The following is a 13,499-nucleotide window of genomic DNA, read 5'->3' as shown; positions in this document are numbered from 1 at the left end:
AGACAAAAAAGCATTTGAAAAATTTCTGAACTGCTGAAAAAAAATGCTGCATTTCTTTCACCTTTAGATAACTCTGAAATGGGTAAATGGACCTTCTTTTCCTTTCCAAAATAAATCCACTTGGGGATGAAACTGAGTAAGAGAAGCCAGAGAAATCTTCCATGGGTTCCTTCCATTGATTGCTACCGATGCCAGGGGCTTCGGAGACAAAAAGAACTGGGAATTAGAAGACACGGTCTCTGACTGCTGGTGGGCTGCCACCCCCTCTCATCATCACCCATTCCCTGTAAAAATGGGCCCCCGGTCAGATGTAGGCATATGACCGTGCAAAGGTCTCTGATGACACAGTGCCCTCATTAACTTTGATAGTGGTGGGCGGTCCCAGCCCAAGCAGAGTGGGGAGGGCAGCCACACGGCAAGGGGGTCTGGGCAGGCAGGACCGATAAAATAAGGAGGCTCTATCTAGCGATGGTGCACTAGACTGTCAGAGCCCATGCTCGCAAAGCAGGAGGGAGGATTGATAAATCTGGAGAGAAAACCAGACTGTCCTGTGTGCTGCTGCATCGGGACTGAAGGTATCAAGTAAACTCTTAGTTTGCAGGACAGATGCAAGTGTGCGTGTGCACACGTGTGTCAGGGTAGGCGGCCATGCACACATATATCCTGTGGCTCTGTCTGCTGAGAGGGCCGGGGGGCGGCAACACCCCCAAAGCAAGCAGTGCAGCCAGCACTCCGATCTTCTAAGTGCCGCTCTCCGCTACACACAACCAGGGCTCCTGGAGGAGTGGCCGGGTCCGCGGCTAGAGCCGGACCGAGGGGAAGATGGGAGGAGCCTAGAGCCAGAGGTGAGGGAATACTCAGAGAAGGCCAGGGACCTGACAAACGGACCCCGGAGGCAGATGGAGGCGGTGCCCACTGGCCAAATCCGGGACGACGTGGGCATCCAGATAAGTAATGATAGCCACGAATGATGACCCACTGAACGAAAGGAAACTGGGAGTCCATTCAGATATAAATAAGTGAAGGAATAAACTAAAAGTCTGATGAAGAACGGGATGTTTGCATAGGGTTCAAGTAACTCCCCACAGCATATTTAGGAATTGCAAGGAACGTTTGGAGAGAATTGCTGAGAACAATTGGAAAAAAATGTTTGCAGTGGAGAAGTCTGGCAGACACCACCTTAATCAAGTTATCAAAATGACCATCATCGGTGAAAAATAAGTTGGCATTGTGCACCACCTGATGGGATGCAATAATGAAAGACTTACGGGCGGAGGGAGCAGGAACAGGGAAGTCATGCTAGGCAAAAAAAACAAAAGCAATCGGGCTGTTACACAGTTACCTTCTCCTGGAGGGTGGCAGACGTCTATCAGGCAACGACCTAGCTAGCTAGCGCTGATCTCGCGATTCTTGACTGACTAGCTGAAGATCCCATTTTAGGGAGAGCTGAAATCGCGATTAAATTAAGCCTCGGTTTGGTGACATGGGGCTTAACGTAAGTGACTCCATTTGGGGCCTATTGTCTTGTTCCTAACACCTTCTAGCACGGCTCTCTCCCAACACACCAAACCAGACTTTTACTAAAAATACCACATAGTGTAATGGACTTCAAATGTCAACAGCATGAAAACGGGCCATGATTTTAATGAATCATGAAATTTTCTGCCAAAGTTTTGAACTAAAACTGGATAATGTTTGACAAGTCCAAAATCAACTTAGAAGGGAGCTGGGACACACCCCTCGCCCAGGCCCCCGGCTTCGGGCTGAGTCGGATGCCCCCCCCCGCCCCCCGGTCCTCAGGGGCTGCACCCCCACCCTGCCACGCTCCCTTGCCCTTGACTCCTTTGATCACAGGGAACAGAGATCCAGTCTAGTTGCCAGAGGATGTGAAGGTTTATTGTGAGAATAATGTGCACAGTAAGGAAGAAAAGGGGGGTGTCGGCCAAGAAGCTAGCCTTTGGTCTGACTCAGGAAAAGATGAACAAGCAGGTCCCGTGGGGAGCACTGAAATGGCGAGGCGAACTGAAGGGCTGTTCTCAGTCCAGAGCATCCCAGCGATCTCAGCAGAAAGGTTAATGGGTTTTTTATTCCACGCCCCCGCCCTTAATCCCGCTCAGGGCCTCTGCTCTTCCCGCTTCTCTGGGTGTTCACCTCCCACTGCCCACTGTGGGTGACATACGACCGCATTTTGCCACGAATGATGCACACTTTTTTTGCCCAAATTTTTGAGGGAAAAATAAGGATGCACGTTATACATGGGTAGTACTACTTCCATAACTACATAAAAGTTTGTAATTCTTTTATTTATGCTCATGCATTGAAAGTGTAACTCTAGAAAGCAATAACAATACACATATGCAAAATAATACCCTAGAATACAATAATCAGTTTTGTTTCTAAATATAAATTTAAAAATTGGATTAAAAAATTAAAACGAAAGATTTTTTTCCCTGAAATTTTGGGCCAAAAACGTGGGTGTGCACTACACACAGCAAAATACGGTAATCTCTTCTCTCTCAGTAGCTCTGCCTATTCACTGGTTCAGCTTCATAACCTCCCCTGGCTCTTGACATCCCATCACTACAGCTGTACATCAGAGTCCACGTTCTACACTTCTTCACCTTCGGTTCCCTGCCATTGCCGAAATCTGTCCTGCTTCCCGGCTACACATTCCTGAGAGGGACGTCCTGCCTGGGCAGCTCTTCTCGTCAGAGCATCTTAGCTGTCCAAGATGGGACAGCAGCGTTCAGGTTGGTGCCTTGCTCTTGTTACTCTAAAGCTAAAAAGCCAGAGGGAGAGGCAGTGAGCATTTATTTGAGATCATGGAATTGCAATTCGGGGGCAGAGTTTTAGGCAAAAGCCCAAACTGTTTCCTGATTACAGGATGAAGCAAGGGGTTTTTATGAGAAAAGGAAGGGAAATGATACGTAAGTATAAGACATTCCTATTGGTGTGAAATCTTTACTTATACACGGCCAGTTACTGAGTCTGTCTTCAGAAAGAATGTCCTTAATCACCAGGCTTTGTGGTCAGGGCTCTGCTTTCTTGTTAGCTTTGCAAAGAGTTGTTTGTTAGACGGTTGCTTTGGCCCCGGCAAAGGTTATGTTGCCCAGTTCAAACACTCCAAGGGTCTGGAGGGGAAGACATGCAAGCAGTTCCTCTCAAGTGGATGCCCTGGCTCTATTTTAAAACGGCTCTGCTTACATCCCCGTTTCACACTGTCTTTACACTCGGCCGTGCCTGGGAGAATGAAGACCCATGGTTCGGAGCACAGCCAGCTCGGCCCACCCTGGCAGCAGGAGCTCAGGCTGGAGTGTTGTGCCTGGGAAGGGGCTGTGAGCAGGCACGGAGCTCGGTCACCTGGCCGATACCTAGCACTTGGCAGGCATGGGCCGTGGTTACATGTTCAACACTTAGCAACACTGATATATCTATCAGTTTAATATTTAGACAACCGTATTGAGTTATGATAACTGGCTTCCTTGGTAATCTCCTGTGCCTTATGTTATGCCTCTAAACTCATCATTCTGAGAAGGCTCCCACAGGCTTCCCCAGGCTGCCCCAGGAGTGAGCCCAAGGCACAGAACAGTGTAAGACCCTAGAATACAATAATAAGGTAAGACCTTCTGCCCTAGACCCACACCACCTGGAGGGCCTGGGTCCTGTTTCACCCTCTGCTGTGTCCCAGGGGTCCAGCACAATGCCTGGCCTGGATCAGGCATTAAAACATTGACAGAAATTACGAATAACTACATCCCTAGTACCCAAAGCTGTGCCTGGCCCATGGAAGGTATATCATGAAAGTTACTAAACGAATAATAACTCAACCCCTGAAGCCCCAACTTGCTGGCCCATCACCTCCCTCCTCGGGCCTCACCCAGTTGACTCTGCATTCCAGCGTACCGAAGCAAAAAAACGTGTAACAGAATGGCTGGTACACTATGCAAAATCCTCCGTCACTCATGAGTCACTTGAAGATAAACACCAGGTCCTGAAGCAAAGCGCTGCCAGGTTAAGGAACAATCCCAGAATCCAGTGAGAGCTTCCTGATATCCGGAGGGCCCTCTAGGGGGAGCTCTCCAGGGCAGGGACGGGTGTGTCATCTAGCCCCCCTTGGCCCAGGCCCTGCCCAGCACATATTTGCAAGCCAGCTAGTGAGAGCCAGTGAGGCAACCTAAGGACTTGGACAGGTTTCTTTGTGTGCAGAGCGAACTGGCTCCCACGGAGACCGAACCTGGGACCTTGCATTCCTTAGCCCCATAGCCTAACCAGCTGAGCTCACTGCCCTGACCACCTGAATGGGCTCAGAGTCTCCCAGGGAGAGAGCGAAGCACAGAAGACACGCACAGGAAGCCATGGGCACACAGAATTAAGCAGAGAAAATTCTTGAATAACATCCTTGCCACTTCACTTCCTGCTTATAACGGTGGCAAAGGACTTCAAAGCGACCACCTCCTTCCTTGCCCCACCCAAGCCCTGGCCCTTGAGTGTATGGCAGCAAAGGGCCAGGAAGGTCATGTCCCCAAGTCTCTTGCAAGATCACTAGCAGTGATACCAGATCTTTTGGCTACAATATATTTTGAGTTTTCTTTTGCCAATTTTACATGAGCTTTGCTTCTGATCCACCCAGAAGAATATCGGAGGGCCAGGGTTCACACTCTTCTCTCCCTCCCTAGGAAAGCCCTTCCCCGCTGGAGGCAGGTACCATCCAGGGCTCTGATGTGACCTGGCCGATGGGGACCTCCAGATGGCTTTGGATGCAAAGAAGCAGTACAAGGCATTTTGCCTCTCACTTAATTCAGAGGGGTGGGTGTTTCAAAACTATTTAAAACACCTTCCTTTTAACTGCCTTCAGAATCAGTCCTTGAGAGTTGCACGATATGTGAGTCGGAGAGATGCGTAAGCGAGGGGAACGAGCGAGTTGACGGACAGCACCACTGTTCCTAGGGGCGGTTTATCCGGCCAGCCCACTGTCACTGCTGTCGGGCCGGAGGGGCGTTCAGCGGGATGCTGAGATGTCCGCATACAGAGGGCAGACGCACTTCCCGCTACTGGAAGCACACTGAACTCCGAGGCTGACGGGAGCAGACAAGCGTTCTGGGAAGCACGCCACCAGCGAGGTGTCATCACACGGGGGCAATGCGACAGGACAACCACACTCCCCAGGTGGCCCGGGACAGCCCCGTGCTGATGCGGGTTATTCCAGCACAATCACTCCCGGCGTCCCCTTTCACTCTCAGGTGGGTCCCCGTTTGTACGACCATGGGTCAGAAGACACGTGGAACCTCACAAACAAGCTAGAAGCAGACTCGTAGATACAGAAACCAGACTGACGGCTGTCAGGGGGATGGCTGGGGGTCGGGCGAGAGAGTTGAAGGGGTTAAGTTAAAAAAAACCCTCATGAACACAGACATCAGTGTGGCGCTTACCAGAGGGACGAGCAGCGGGGGCAGGAGGAGGGGGTGGGGCGGGGTGGGGGTACACGGTGACAACCTGAGACTGGACTGTGGGTGGGCACACAGCACAATAAGCAGGCGGTGTCTTGTAGCACCGTACACTTGAAGCCTGTGTAATTAACCAATGTAACCCCAATCAATCCATAAAGATGTTTTTAAAAAGATATCGATTCTCCTGAAAATGGTCTATACAATCAACAAAATTTCAATTAAAATCCCAGCAGGCTTTCTTTTAGACAAAATGACTCTAAATTCACAGAGCAATACAAGAGACTTAGAAGAGCCAAAATGACTTTCAAAACAGAAAGAATCAAATTAGAGGTTTAACACTACCTTAGTTCAAGACACTATAAACCTGTAGAAATTAGCACAGTATGGTACTGATGTAAATATAAACAAACTAAAAAAAATCAATGAAACAGAATAGAAAATCCAGAAAAGACCCATATGTATATTTGAACAACAGATTTTTACTAAAGTGCAATAGCAATCTAGTGGGAAAAAAAGTGGTCTTTTCAACAGATGGTGCTGGAACAGTTGGCTACGCACAGGCAAAAAATAAATAAATTGAACTTTGATACACACCTCACTCTCCACCATACATAAAAATTTACTCAAGATGGATCACAGACTTAGCAGTAAACCTAAAAACCATAAAACTTCCAGGAGAAAACATAGCAGAAAATCTGACTTTGGATTAGGCATAAAAGAACAAAATAATAAAATTATATTGTATCAAAATTAAAAGCATTTACTCTGTGGAAAACACTGTTAAAGAATAAAAAGATAAACCACACTTAGAGAAACTACTTACAATTATCTATCTGATAAAGGACTTGTTACTTAGGACATATAAAGAAGTCTCAAACAGAAGAAAACAATTTTTTTAATGGGCAGATTTTAACAGACATCTCATCTAAGAAGATACATGATGGCAAGTGTGCACATGCAAACATGTTCGTCATCAGTCACCAGCAAGAAAGTAATGAAAGCCACGATGAGACACTACTGCACACCGATTAGAATGTCAAGAATTAAAAATTAAAAACACTCACCATACCGAGTGCTGACAAGGCCTGAAGAACCAGGGCTCTCCTACACTGTGGGTAGAAATGTAAAATTTACTTTAGAACTGAGAATGTAAAAATGCTTCAGGAAATAATTTAGCTATTTCTTAAAATGTTAAACATACATCTACTGTATGACCCACACATCCTACACCCGGGTACTTACCCAGGAGCAAAGAAAGCAAACAACCGTGCAAAGAATTATTCCTGAGTGTTTACAGTGGCTTTATTTGCAAAAGCCAAGAAATTGGAAACAACCTAAATGCCCATTAACTAGTAAATGGATAAACAAGCTGTGGCACATCCACACAACGGAATACCACTCAGCAATAACAAGGAAGTAAACTGACGAACTATTGATACGACACAAAATGAATCTCAAAGTCATTAGGCAGAATGAAAGAAGTCAAACCAGAAAGAGTACCGAGTGCATGATCTCACTTATAGAAAACTCGAGAAAACTCAAACTATCCATAGTGACAGAAAGATCAGTGGCTGCTTGGGCAGTGGGTTGGAGGGCAGGGGTCAAGGGCGTATGGGAAAAGCCAGTATTACAAGTGGATGTGCAGAAACTTTGGGGAGGGGGAATAGGGACATTATCTTGATTGTGGTGTTAGTTTCATGGGTATATAAATATATATAACAAAACTTAAAAAACTGTATGTATTAAATATGTACAGTTTATTGTAAGCTGCTAAGAAAATTTATGAGCAACTTATCCCAGATCTCAAACTAATACATAGTGGAGCTAGGATTTGAACCCAGGCTTCTAGCTCCAGAGCCTGAGCTCTTAACAGTCTAATCCACTTAGTAGCGTGTAACAAAGTGTGGCTCTTAGTACTGTTAGTGTCGCTATTATCCAATACTAAGCCTCTCTTTCGTAGCCACTAATACTGGACCCAGCAAAGCAGAAGTATTTGCCTACATCCCCCTCTAAGTGAGCAGCACACCTGAGACCACCCCTGCACGTCCTGACTCCCAAGCCAGAGCCCAAGCCCCTGCCAATCCGCCATGAGGGTCCTGGCCTGAGACCACACAGGAGCCCCCTAAATCTTGACACCACAACCCACTGGCTGGGTGACTTTGTGACATCTTAGTTTTGTCATTGGCATATTGGGGAGGTGATTTAAAAAGTGCCCTGGGTTGGATGATAAATTATGAGGTCATTTTAGCATTATTCGATGTTGACATAGAAGATCGCCAAGAAGAGTGATGGACATTACAAGGAAAGATCAAGAATGACCAGTGTTACCCCTCCCGTACGTTGCCCAGCTGGACCCTGCGACCTGTATTTCAGCAACGAGCCGCCACAGACGCTTGTCAGCCTGTCCGAACCCACTGCTGGAATCCCGGCAGCCCAGCTTTTGTGTCAACCGCCCAGGGATTCTGACCTTTGGGAATTTGTCTCCCCGGGACTTCTGGCAGCTAACGCTCACCCAGTGGGATCCAGGCTTTAAGTCTTTAACCACGTGCATAGGAGAAAGTCTTGCTAGCATCTCGAGCGGCCTTTCCCCTCACTTGTACCCCCCTCGCTCCCTTCATTCGAGCCGTGCTACCCATAGAGACAGCGGTGGGGGTCTTCCACGTGCAACCTGCTCACTTGCTCTCTCTTCTCTCACACACGCAGAGTGAGAACGATTGCGGCAACTTTCTCTTTCCGTTTACAGCTCCTTCTCAAGAAGATCCTAAGACAGGCATTCGAGTGCAGCTGATCTCAGAGGACATCCCAAGAAACAGAGGAGTGGAGAAGGGAGCCGGGGGAGGGAAGGCGGCCAGTGACGTTTGTTTACAAGCAAGGCACCGCTGCGGACTACTGGCGCTCAGTTCTGCTGCTCCGGGAGCCGCTGGAGAAAAGCGGCATTCCACCTCCCAGTAGCGAGGGGCCTGGGGTGTTCACACACCAACCCTCACCAGCCCCCGGTTGACCCACTGCCGCCCCCTGATGAGCTCAGTCTGGTGGAAGAGATAAAAATGTAAACAGTGGAAACTCCTTGATGGCTTCTCTAGGGCTCATTCAACCTCGAATCGCACCTCCAGACAGGGCAGTTGCCCAGCCCTGGGAACTCAGAACAGAGGCAAAGCAGGAGGCTGAAGCGGGGCCCCCCAAGACAGACTCCAGACAAAGACGGGCAGATGTCGGCATCTGGAAGCCGGCCACCCACACGGAGGGGGAAAGAGTGGGGGTGGACGCCGTAGCTGCTTTCCCAGGGCACTGCAGCACCACGTAGCGAGGGCTGACTAACACGGCTAGGGTGGCGTGCTCACCAAGGGCTCACGGGCTCACCCAGACTCCCGGTCACGTAACCAAAAGGCTGTGAACAGAAGCGACCGGCATCATTCCCGGGCACAGGCATGTATGAGTCAGCACGCAACGTCCCACCCTCCATTCCCCACAGCGGCTACAGGGTCCGGGTTAGCTAGTTACAGGACACAGCCGGACCAGGTCCTGGAGCTGCCGCTGGGGAAGGAGCTTTGCTGGAAAGCTGCCGACTTTGGGGAAAAGATGCATAAACCTGTAAGTGCTCAGCCACTGACACCTGCAGACTTATTCGTTACTGTAGCATAGCTTAACGTAACCTGCCTCATACAGTTAGGGCCTTTTGTCCTGATTTCAATCTCAGGTATTCATTCAACAAATAATTACAAATAATTCAACACATTATTACTATGTCCCAGGTCTTATTTTTGGTGCCAGGGATATAGCAGTGAATAAAAGAACCGAAGATACCTGCCTTTTTGGGTCATAACAAATACTAATGGGAAGTCACTCTTGCCATAAAGAAAAAATGTTTGTTTCCCCTCACAAATGGGACAAAAGCACCCTAGAGGGGAAAAACATTCTGGTCTTTCAACAGGAGGAAGTCAGTCTGCTGGCGTGTGTAAGGCAAGGAGTTAAAGAAAGGGAAAGGAAAATACCAAGGCAACACTGCACATGACATTTCCACATGTGTGGAGTGCCCGTCCCGGGCCAGGCTCCACGCTAGCCAGCAGAGGTGAGAAGGTGAGTGCGAACAATGCTCAGCTGCACAAGCTGAGTCCTGGGAGAACAGAGACATGGAAACCAAGGTTCAAGTCCCTGCGGGCCGCTCTGTGTCCTATGGAACTGTGTGACACCGTGTAGACCCCCAACAAGTGTGTACAGACTCCACCAGTCATTGCACGATATGGTTCCGCTTGATCTGAAAGGGAAAACCACGTTAAAAAAGGAACAGATCAGCCCATATCCCTACACATCCTCGCCCTCATCCACTCAGCTGCTGAATGTACTTTGCGTCCAGTCAAATGTATCAGGTTCCGCAGGCCGAAGGAGGTCAACGGGCCTCCAGGTACCCGTGTCGCCCTGCCATGAGCGGTGTGCTGAGAGACCGGACTCGGGGCAGGAGCGGCAAACACCCAACAGTGGCTCGGAGCTCGACCTAAAGGTGCAGGCTGGCCGGAACCGTCTATAAGCTGGAATGTGGGCCCAAGGGACTGATGTGACACACTCTCCCTTCCCCTTCCACCCGAGGCAGGGCCACTCCGTACAGACGCTGCCGGTCCCCGCGGCCCAGTTCAAGGAGCCCGTCGAGCACCATCGAGGGCTCCAGCGCGGCCCCACTCTAAAGAGAAGGAAAGGGATCACATGCATCCAGAAATGAAGCCAAGTCAGTGGTGCCTTTGTTCAATCCAGGGCTCTCTCCTGGTGCCACGTTGTCACCACCGGTGCTGTTCTCGGTCATTCAGACGCCTCTGTCCTGCTGGGCCTCTCTGGGTTCCTGTGATTAGTGGGCAGGTCCTGCGGACAGTCCTGGGCAGTTTCCGCTTTGGGGAAACTGACAAACTCAACCATCACATCCTTCATGAATGACCACAGTCAAAACAAATTAAAGCTATAGGAACGTGTAAACATTTACCATTTAGCAACACAGCTTAGCGCAGTCTCGACCCTTGCAAACGGGGCACCCTCGGCTTTTTCCAGGTGATATCGAGGCTCCCAAAGTCTCTGGGAGGGAGTCAGTCATCCAGGGGCCTGGGAGAGGGCAGGGCACTAACGCCCCTGACTGGATCCTGTCCCTATCCTGTATCCATCCGATCTTCAGTGTGTCCCCTGAACCCACCCTGCACTCACCGGCCCCCGTTTCTGAGCGACTGGTCCCATACCGGTGCATCAACACTGTTTAAAACACAGAATATCTGAAATGACCACTACAAGTGACCACCAGCTCCTTGTATCCTTGGAGAGATTCCTCTTGCTCAGCGAACAGCTCCATCGAGCCGGGAAGGGGCTCTGCGCGGCCGAACGCAGGGCAGCACGAAGCCCAGCGACCGCTGTCTGGCAGATGGCCCACTCTGCACCTCCCCCGCCAGCTGGGAATGGGAGAAACGGACCCTCCGAGAGGCACAGAAACCCGTTGCCTCTCACCAGCAAGCATCTATTTTTGGAACTGACGGCCAGGCGCGAGCAGATGCTCCGTCCCAGCTCCGAGTCTTTGAAACACCGTCCGCTGGGCTTTCATCTTCCCCCAAGGGCTGGGTTCTCTTTCGGGCCCACCCACCCCCTCCCATCACTTCAGCCCTGAGGGAGACAACAGGATTGTTTTCCTTTCCTTCGTTCCCTCCCCACCCCACACCCTCAGCCCTGCAGAACAGCAAACCACATCTCACCTACACGGAATGCTAGAGAAGGGTTTGCCTTCTGACACGAGCAAGCAAGCCCTCCCCCCAACTGAGCAAACACTGGGTGGGCCGCAGAGCGGGGGTGTGACTGCAGCGCCCCGCGGGCCACGGAGCCAGGGCTTCTTCTGGGTTGTGTCAAAGGGAACCCCAGGCTCTGGCCTCGACCCCAGGAAGGGGGTGACCACACGGTGCACGGGCCAGAGTGCCGGCTGCAGCTGCACCCAGGGCTGGATGAAGCGGCAGCACCGCCCTCGCACAGAGCGGCCCTGGGAGCGCCTCTGCTCCTCTCGGACGGACAGGACCCAGGCTCAGACCAAACACCGCGTGCTGGGAGGTTCTGCTCCAGCAACAACAGGCCGACTTCTCAACAGTGGCGCCCACAGCGCATCTCGACAGCCCAGTGCCTTTCGAAATGCTGAACCAAAGGCAGAGGGCCGGGCGTGCCCAGGGGGCAGCCACATACAGATGCTCCCCGAATTCTCAGGGACACGACAGTGTCGACTAGAACCCGCACACAGGGAGGTGGGACCAGGGACACTGGGTGATCCTTTTCAGAGCACCTGCATTTCAGCAGGGACCACCTGCAGTCGTCTGAGACAACGTCGCGTCACTCAGAAACGCACCCCGAGCTAACGCTGCCCACTGGGAGGGTGTGCAGGGGGAATGGGGCGTGCTGCTCCCCTTCAGTGTTTCATTTGTGGAATGTCAACAGAGGAGTCATTTCCTCTCTGTCCCTGGCCCCACCCATTAAGAAAGAGACGATTTCAGTTCCTCAACGCAGCAAGATGGAACGAGGTCCCCATGGGAAAAGTCCCCCACTGTCCCCACCGAGATTTAGTCCATTGTTAGTACAACCACCCCAGCCACCATTTCCGCTGTTCCCAGGGCTCTGAGCACGGGCTTACTTTTGTCCGAGGCATGCGAGGGCAAGTTCATTTTATTGGGCACATTTTTAGAAAGCTAGAATGTCAGAAGTTGACACCCTCTCTTTCCAGCCCTCTATTCTGGGTAGCAGCGTTAAACACGGGCTGGCCCCGGAGCGAGCTGCACCTTGTTTCAATCTAGCAGCCATTCCGCGGCTCCCATTTGTTGTCCGCCGCTGCCAAGGAGACAATCTGGCTCTGGTCTCCTTTGAAGGGGAGCCGGTTCGGATGAGTCAGGTCGACGCTGGGAATAATTAGGTCAGAGAAAGGAGCCCTCCCAGCAGCCTGTGGCACCACTCACCGCCCCCTCCCCAGGCTGCAGATAGAGACACGACGCCTGGGCGGAGAGCGAAGGTCATCTGCTGCGTGCGAGCTCCCCCTCCCCCCGCCCGGGGGATGTTATCAAAACGTGGACAGGGCAATCATGATTCTCTCCCTCCAGGGCCTGGAAAAGTGAGAACGGATCCACAAGACCGTGTGGGGGTCCCATCGCCCGCCGGTCCGCCCTCCAGGAGAAGGCCGCTGTCCTGGGAAGAAGCACAAACCAGCGGGCAGGCTTCGGCCTCGTGTCACATTCACCCTGTGGTGGCCCAGCCACCTCCTCCTGGGCTGCTGTGTGCCCAGGCAGGAGCAAAGGGACGTTTGCTGAGTTGGGAGTAGGGTACCAGCTCGTGTCAGTCTTGTCCTCGAGCTGGTCCCTGCGGCTCTCGTCCCAGAGGGACGCCCAGTCTCCCAGTTGGTCCAAGGGCTCCGTCGCACAGCCAGAGACAGATCTGGGGCCACATTAGAACCGCCTACCTGCTACCCAGGTTACAGAGCTCCCCTGCCCAGGTCCGCGGGGCTGGAAGTGGGGAATGGGGATCAAACCACTAAAGATAAGGCATCCTTTCCTCCGAGAGCCTCGCTGCTCAGGGAAAACGCATCTTTAGTTTTGTTTCTCTCTGAATCTCTCTGTCTCTCTCTCTAACTTTACTAAACCCTTTGGAAGTCAATAGCAGGTGGGAGCTCTCACAAGTCACACAACCAAACCCTACCCGCCGGGAATCCTGTACCTCAGAGTGGCACGGGTCAGGGACCTCATCCGAAGGGCCAGGGGCACACACACCCCCCATCTCGGCCTGACCACAGCAGGGCCGCTCGCCAAGCAGCAGGGTGTCTCGAAGACCCAGCGTCTTCACCCTCGAGATCCAAGCCACCCTCCGAAGCCTCTCACACAGGGGGTTCTACAGAGTTGGTTTAGTGAGTTTATTTCCCCAGGGGGTCCCACTATTCTGGGTTATTCCAGCTCCGCAGAGAATGAGAAACGTCCTACCTTCAAACAAATTAAAAGTGAGAGGGGTGAGGCCTACACCGAAGTCATCGGTAGCAACGAAAATGCGGCGCCCCCGGCCCTCCGT

This window comes from Phyllostomus discolor, chromosome 15 (genome assembly GCF_004126475.2).
Source record: "Phyllostomus discolor isolate MPI-MPIP mPhyDis1 chromosome 15, mPhyDis1.pri.v3, whole genome shotgun sequence".
NCBI classification, from domain to species: Eukaryota; Metazoa; Chordata; class Mammalia; order Chiroptera; family Phyllostomidae; genus Phyllostomus; species Phyllostomus discolor.
The sequence above is the reverse complement of the archived record's forward strand: the minus strand, read 5'-3'. Positions refer to the sequence as shown.